General features: G+C 41.8%; 1 long non-coding RNA gene across 1 annotated transcript in view; it reads right to left on the reverse strand.

Annotated features, from left to right (window-relative positions):
* Nucleotides 1-7,094, reverse strand: part of LOC116690632 (uncharacterized) — a 15,132-nt gene that overhangs the window by 5,672 nt on the left and 2,366 nt on the right. The gene's annotated exons all lie outside the window — the stretch shown is intronic.

The raw sequence follows: 7,094 nt of genomic DNA on the forward strand, positions 1-7,094 counted from the left end.
TCAGATCCCACTGACAATCAGCCATCCTCTGGATTCAAACAAAGGAAATAATGACGAGGGGAAAGAACAAATATTTGTTGCAGAGGGAGAAAGTAGGCAGAGAGCAGCCCCAGGTCAAGCCGTTGTAAAAGCTTAGTCCATGAGCTGTTATTGTGTATACATTGTGTATGTATATGTTGTGTATATATTAGTGTGTATGTATGTATATTGTGTATATATTAGTGTGTATATTTCTGTTTTGGTTGATATGTATGTGTAAGCACAGTGTGAGTAACGATGCTCCAAAGACAAATTCCTCGTATGTGTCCTCATACCTGGCGAATAAAGCTGATTCTGATTCTGATTAGCAAATCTGCATCTGGATTTTGCATGTATCTACTTGATTAGGTCATACAAATGCAAAGAACAAATGGCCAGTGATCTCATGGAAGCTGTGTATGAACACATTTATATATATTCATATATATATTGTCAGATATAGTTTAACAGGACCCAGAAGCAGACCAAGATGGAAGGTCTTTTACAAAGTTTATTGCAATGCAGTCAGGACCAGGTGAGGCCAGTAAGACAACTGGGTGGCAGGCTAGACATCAGGCAGTAGAAGCAGGCAGAATGTCCTTCTTGGCGTAGCAGGCAGGTAAAGAAACAAGAACCAACGTCCTCTCCACATGAATACAACGTAACAATCCGGCAAAGACTGAGGAGAACTGCAGGTCTATATAAAGCAACTCAGAAAGAGCTGATATGAATCAGGTGTGCTAATCAGTCTGTCAGGAGAGTGAGCTAGCCCCACCCATTCACCAGAAAGAAACAATAACCCAACTTCTGATGGCTACTTTCAGCAGGATAATGCGACATGTCATAAAGCTGGAATCATCACAGACTGGTTTCTTGAACATGACAATGAGTTCGCTGTACTCAAATGGCCTCCACAGTCACCAGATCTCAATCCAATAGAGCATCTTTGGGATGTGGTGGAACGGGAGATTCGTTGGGTACATTATGGTCATAAAGGGATGGACATGGTCAGCAACAATACTCAGGTAGGCTGTGGCGTTGCAACGATGCTCAATTGGTACCAAGGGCCCAGATGCCAAGAAAATATTCCCACACCATGACCCCACCACCACCAGCCTGAACCGTTGATACAAGGCAGGATGGATCCATGCTTTCATGTTGTAGACGCCAAATTCTGACCCTACCATCCGACTGTCGCAGCAAAATCGAGACTCATCAGACCAGGCAACGTTTTTCCAATCTTCTATTGTCCAATTTCGATGAGCTTGTGCAATTGTAGTCTCAGTTTCCTGTTCTTAGCTGAAAGGAGTGGCATCCGATGTGGTCTTCTGCTGCTGTAGCCCATCTGCCTCAAAGTTGGACGTACTGTGCGTTCAGAGATGCTCTTCTGCCCACCTTGGTTGTAACGGGTGGTTATTTGAGTCACTGTTGCCCTTCTATCAGCTCGAACCAGTCGGCCATTCTCCTCTGACCTCTGGCATCAACAGGCATTTCCGCCCACAGAACTGCCGCTCACTGATGTTTTTTTTCTTTTTCGGACCATTCTCTGTAAACCCTAGAGATGGTTGTGCTTGAAAATCCCAGTAGATTAGCAGTTTCTGAAATACTCAGACCACCCTTCTGGCACCAACAATCATGCCACGTTCAAAGTCACTCAAATCCCCTTTCTTCCCCATACTGATGCTCGGTTTGAACTGCAGGAGATTCTCTTGACCATGTCTACATGCCTAAATGCACTGAGTTGCCGCCATGTGATTGGCTGCTTAGAAATTAAGTGTTAACGAGCAGTTGGACAGGTGTACCTAATAAAGTGGCCGGTGAGTGTGTGTATGTATATATATATATATATATATATATATTTACCACCACGAGTGCAGTGTGATGTCTCTGGTCAAACTACTGTGGGACTAACTGACAGGAAGAACTCAGAAAACTGGATCCGAGATCTTCTACAGGGAGTCCTGGACCCATGGGGGGTCTTCAGAGTTACTGTTTCCAATTTCTTGTTATTTCTTTGAAACATTTCCAAGAAAATGTAAAATATCTTCATATGATTACAAGATATTATTCGCAATATTATTAGGAAATATAAATCAGTTCCGCAACTTGGGAAAACCGCCCACTGCTGATAGGCCGGCTGGACCAGTTAACTCGCAATTAAACGCACATTTTGTCTCTATTCTAAATGTCTCTTCATTTTATTTAGTCACATTGTTTTTTCTCATTTTAAAGCTCTTATCAACATGGAAAATTGGATCAGCTCGCTTTGTGCAATTTTTAGTTTTTTTATTGAAAACAACAGTGGCATATAGCCTACTCACCCCCCCCCCCCCCCAGCATGTAGCCTACTGTAGTGTTTCACACTACCATTCTTACTTGGAGCAAACAATCTCTCACATGATGTAACACTGTTCATCAATAAAGGGGGAAAAGATATTCTGAAGGGGGGGGTGGGCATCAGCTGTGTGCTTGGCTATCAAGTGGTATTTGAGACGGGGGTGGGGGGGTTGGTATTTCAGACTGGATCTGCTGTGATGAAAGCTCAACGACCAACACACAGATCGCTTTGGTCTCGTCAACAGAACATTTGGTAACTTTAAAAAGGAAACTTTCCATCCAGAATCTTATCGTCATCTCACCCTCGCCATCCACTCAGAACGTACCGTTACTACTCTCTGGCCGGCTCGCAAGCCCAAACAGTGTGTGTGTGCCGTGCCTGTTGTTGTGTTTCCAGTCTAGCTAGATCTGCTGGGTGTTGTGGTTTTTCTAACATTACTAGTTGTTGCAACAGAATGTGAACAAACTACAACGTTTGCCAGGCCAAAAAGAATGTTAGTCTAACAAATAAAAAAATTGTCGCTGTAAAAATGGGTTTGCGTTAACGCCGTTAACACATTTAACTGACAGCACCAATGAAAACATGCTTACAATTATTTGATTAGCTCAGTATTTTATGCACTAAAAAGGTATGAATAAAGGCTTCCCACAAGTTATTGTAAGCCCGGTTTAGTATGCTGATTACTTCATTTTATACAATACATGGAGTAGGGGGTCCCTGCTAAAAATTCCAACACAAAGAAAGCTGAAGGAAGCGGACATCTGAGATAATACACGCATCCGGCGGAATTTCCTGCAGCACTGGAGAAATCCTTGACGTAGTGGAACGTCAAAGATATAGATTATAAACATGGTTAATGCACGGCAGCAGTCTCCTGTTCAGTTATGAGGCAAACCAATTACTGAGGAGAGTATAAAGGAAACACATACACATCAATCTAGTGTCGCGGTGGGGCTATCAGCGGGTAAAATCTGACACTGAACTGTAAATCAAAACTGGTTTGAGTGATTTATGTTATCCCTATTGCTTCAAATATAAATCCAACTTAACGATCCCTTAAGGTGCAGTCACATTTGCTTTCGGCCCATTAGACATTCCTCACACTCAATACCGAAAAGAATGCGATGTCACGTGGCCAATGGAAGTAATACAGAACATACTGAGCAGAGTGATCACAGACTGTTAACAATCTCGGGGAGTGTGAATCAATATGCAGGAAGCGGAGCGGGGGGGGGGTTGGCTTCTGGTACTCCCGCCCTGAATGTTTTCTCAAAAGCCCCCAATGTTTTAGGGTTTTAAAATAACTTCAACTGGTCATTTTCTCTCCGGAATATCAATGAAGCATAAGTTCTGTTACTGTGGCCGTTTATTAGGTGAACTCTACTAAAAATAGCTTTCAATATAAGTGATCCTTTTTACAATAAATTCCTAACCTACCTATGTGATGCAACTTAAAAATAGCAACATCAGACAATGATTGCATTTCTTTGAGGGACAGGAGTAAAAAAATGAGTAATCATTAACATTTGATGTAATCTGGTTTCAGAATGACGCAGACAGTTAGACAACAATTAGATTTAAACAAGAAGGTTCATGTTGTTCTCGTATCATGTACATTTTTTTTTTTTAATTTTCTGTCATTTCAAATAGCTTGACAAATAGTTGCCATTATTGAAGCATGCCCAAGGACCTTCCCCCAAGTTTGGGTTGAACACTAAATGTTTATGTCCGGCTCAACCTCTGATTTGCAAGACTGGGGCGGCCTCTAGCCCCCCCCCCCCAGTAAGAGTCTTCGCCCTATGTTGACTGAGTCCTGCAGCGGCCCGGGTTGAGTCCAACCTGTGGCTCTTTGCTGTGTGTCATCCCCCATCTCTCTCCCCCTTTTATGTATGTCCACTGTCACTAATAAAGGGAAACGCCCCCAAAACACATAAAGACAACACGTATTGGCCAATTGGGTTGGAACATTAAAGGGAACTATTCCGTTTTTTTAACAACTTCGGAGTCATTGGAATGGTTATATGACTTTTTTCATATAACCGCCCCCCCCATTGCCTGTGGGCGGAATGAACACCCTTGCAACTTTGAGCCCGCGGCCTCAGCATCAGGAAGTATGGCGTGATATCAGGTGTTGCCATGTAACAAATACATTCACAGCTCTGCTCACTTATGCCCATTCAGGAACCGGCAATGGAGTTTTTCACACTATCATCATGAGATAGATAGGAAAGCATTGCAGGAGGAACAGAGAAAGAGGGGGGGCTCTATAGAGAAACCTGTAAGAAAAAAGTGAAGAAATGGCCAAAACGGCAGAGCGCCTCTTTAAGCTCCACCTGAATCTCACACTGAAACAACTAACCCATTGTGGAAATGGTGAGTCACACTGGCTCATAGTGAAGTAAATAAAAGACAGAGTGATTCAGACTGGAGCTAAATAAAGAACGCAACAATGGCAAGTTAATGAATTGAGAGCTGTCTTATCATCAGATGCTTTTCTTTCTCCTCCGGGACGTCAGTAAGGAAGGAAAAAAAACAAATCAAGCATTTTGCTTCATATTGTACAAATTTGGCTACATGTCATTTCCGGCTTCAATTTTATTGAGAATGTTTGTGAAAACATAGAGATACAAAGTCAATCTTTTAAAAGTGGATAGATTGATAGAGTCTTTGAGTATAATGGATATACTTTCCAAAAAACAAAACAATTGTTTACTTTATCTTTTAGGAAAAGTGATTTAAGTAAGTTTTTTTAACGCTATAAACCACTTGGCTAACAATGACGTACAATATGGGATATGTCACATGGCTATGATTTAACCCGCCACGACTTCACTAATGTGTCACATCAAGCACGTAGAGGTGTTTCTTTTCTCACTGAAGTCACATGATTTGTACTGGAAAGGGGAAAATGTTACGCAACACCAGTATGGTCTCTTAATATTTACCAGCCTAAAGAGCAGTGTGAAGCGTTAACACACACCACCAGTGGCAGACAGCTGGAAGAAGAAGAATTGTGTGTTTTAGGGGATTTTATTTTCCAGCATTCAAGTGTTTATGACATTAGCCGCCGCCAACAGCCGCCAATCCTAGCACTGATCCGCCAAACAGACCCTGATTTACAGCCTGTCACTCCAGCACTCTGACTGAGAAATGTTCCCAGCAGGGCTGGACGCAAACCCTTCTACATTGATCTGTGTCTGCCCACAGTCAATGATTAATGTTCCTGTCAGGAATCAACTGGCGCGCACACACACACACACACACACACACACACACACACACACACAACTTAACTTTTATAATGTTAACATAGCTGGGAGCAAAGCAGAAGTTTTCTTTCAATAAAAAGACAAAGGAAACGTTAGGCTTATAGCATAACTGAATGTACTTACATTCACACCTGAATCCGGTTTTTTTTTTCGTTTTTTTTTTTTAGTTAAGACTCTTATGGCCCAAGAGTCTCGCTATGCTGCAGCTGAAAGCAGAAGTTGGAGAGCACAGGCTGGCTCCACAGCCGGCTCTCGTGGATAACTTCTAATGGGTATTATTGCCTGCATAATTGGAAAACTCATTAAAAATAAATCAACAATAGTGCTTAGCTCTACAGTCATAATAGCTCAGCCATCAGTTGCTTGTTCATTTGAGACGCGATGGCTGTAGAGAATAGAAAAGTTTACCCAACAACAAAAAAAACATGTCACAATCATAGAAAAATGAGCGTTTTCTCTCCAGCGGGGCATGCCCAGGAAGTCACAATAAACTGGTGGCATTCACAGTCCTGAGCAGCTCTCCAGGACATGATTATTTTTCTCACTCTTTACACTCTCTATAAATGGTTTGCCGTTGAATTGATCAAAGATCATTTAAAAATGTACTTTTGGGTCATCACTTTCTTTATGTGCCAAGAGCTTGAAGTTCAAGTGCTGCACGTTAAAAGCAAGACGTAAACCCTTTCACTAATGACCTGTCCACTGCTCCAGTAGCGGGCATGTTGCCGTCCATACAGATGTGTCTTCACTGGGGGTTTAAAGGAGGCGTTCAGCCATAGAGAACGGGCTGTGCTTTTAGAGTAATAATGCTAGAAATCACAAAGATGATCTGAGTCACTGGGCTTCTGTGCTGGCTGAGCAGAGATGATTCTTGTTCCCCATAATGAGATCCAAAAGACCATCGGCTATTCCCAGTGCTCGCTTCTCATGCTGACGCCACAACATGATGAATACAAGGTCTCCCGTCCTCTCCCGCCTTCACAGTCCATGTTTAGAAAATGAAATGCATCTCCCTCTATTAGTTTAGCTTCATTTCATAAAGTGCTTCACAAAGACAAAAGCATTTGTATACATAGATATGGTGGAAATACAACACGATTCACACAGAATACCGGCTACAAGTCAGAGAATACAAGTTTGTGTCTTCAAAACATCCATAGACTCTGGCTTGGTTATTAATATGACTGACTTATTACTAACCTGAGGAATATTTCAACCATTTCGAAACACACTCTACACTGCAGATATCAATCAAATACAAATGCAATTAAGAGATTGATGAGAGTCAGATAACAAGACCTTTTGACTGCGTCTATTCAATTCATTTTTATTTATAGTATCAAATCATAACATTAGTAATCTCAAGACACTTTACAGACGAAGCAGGTCTAGACCACATTTTCTAATTTACAACAACCCAACAATTCCAGCAATTCCAAGAACAAGCATTTAGTGCAACAGTGGTGAGG

Source organism: Etheostoma spectabile, chromosome 6 (genome assembly GCF_008692095.1).
Source record: "Etheostoma spectabile isolate EspeVRDwgs_2016 chromosome 6, UIUC_Espe_1.0, whole genome shotgun sequence".
Classification (NCBI taxonomy): Eukaryota; Metazoa; Chordata; class Actinopteri; order Perciformes; family Percidae; genus Etheostoma; species Etheostoma spectabile.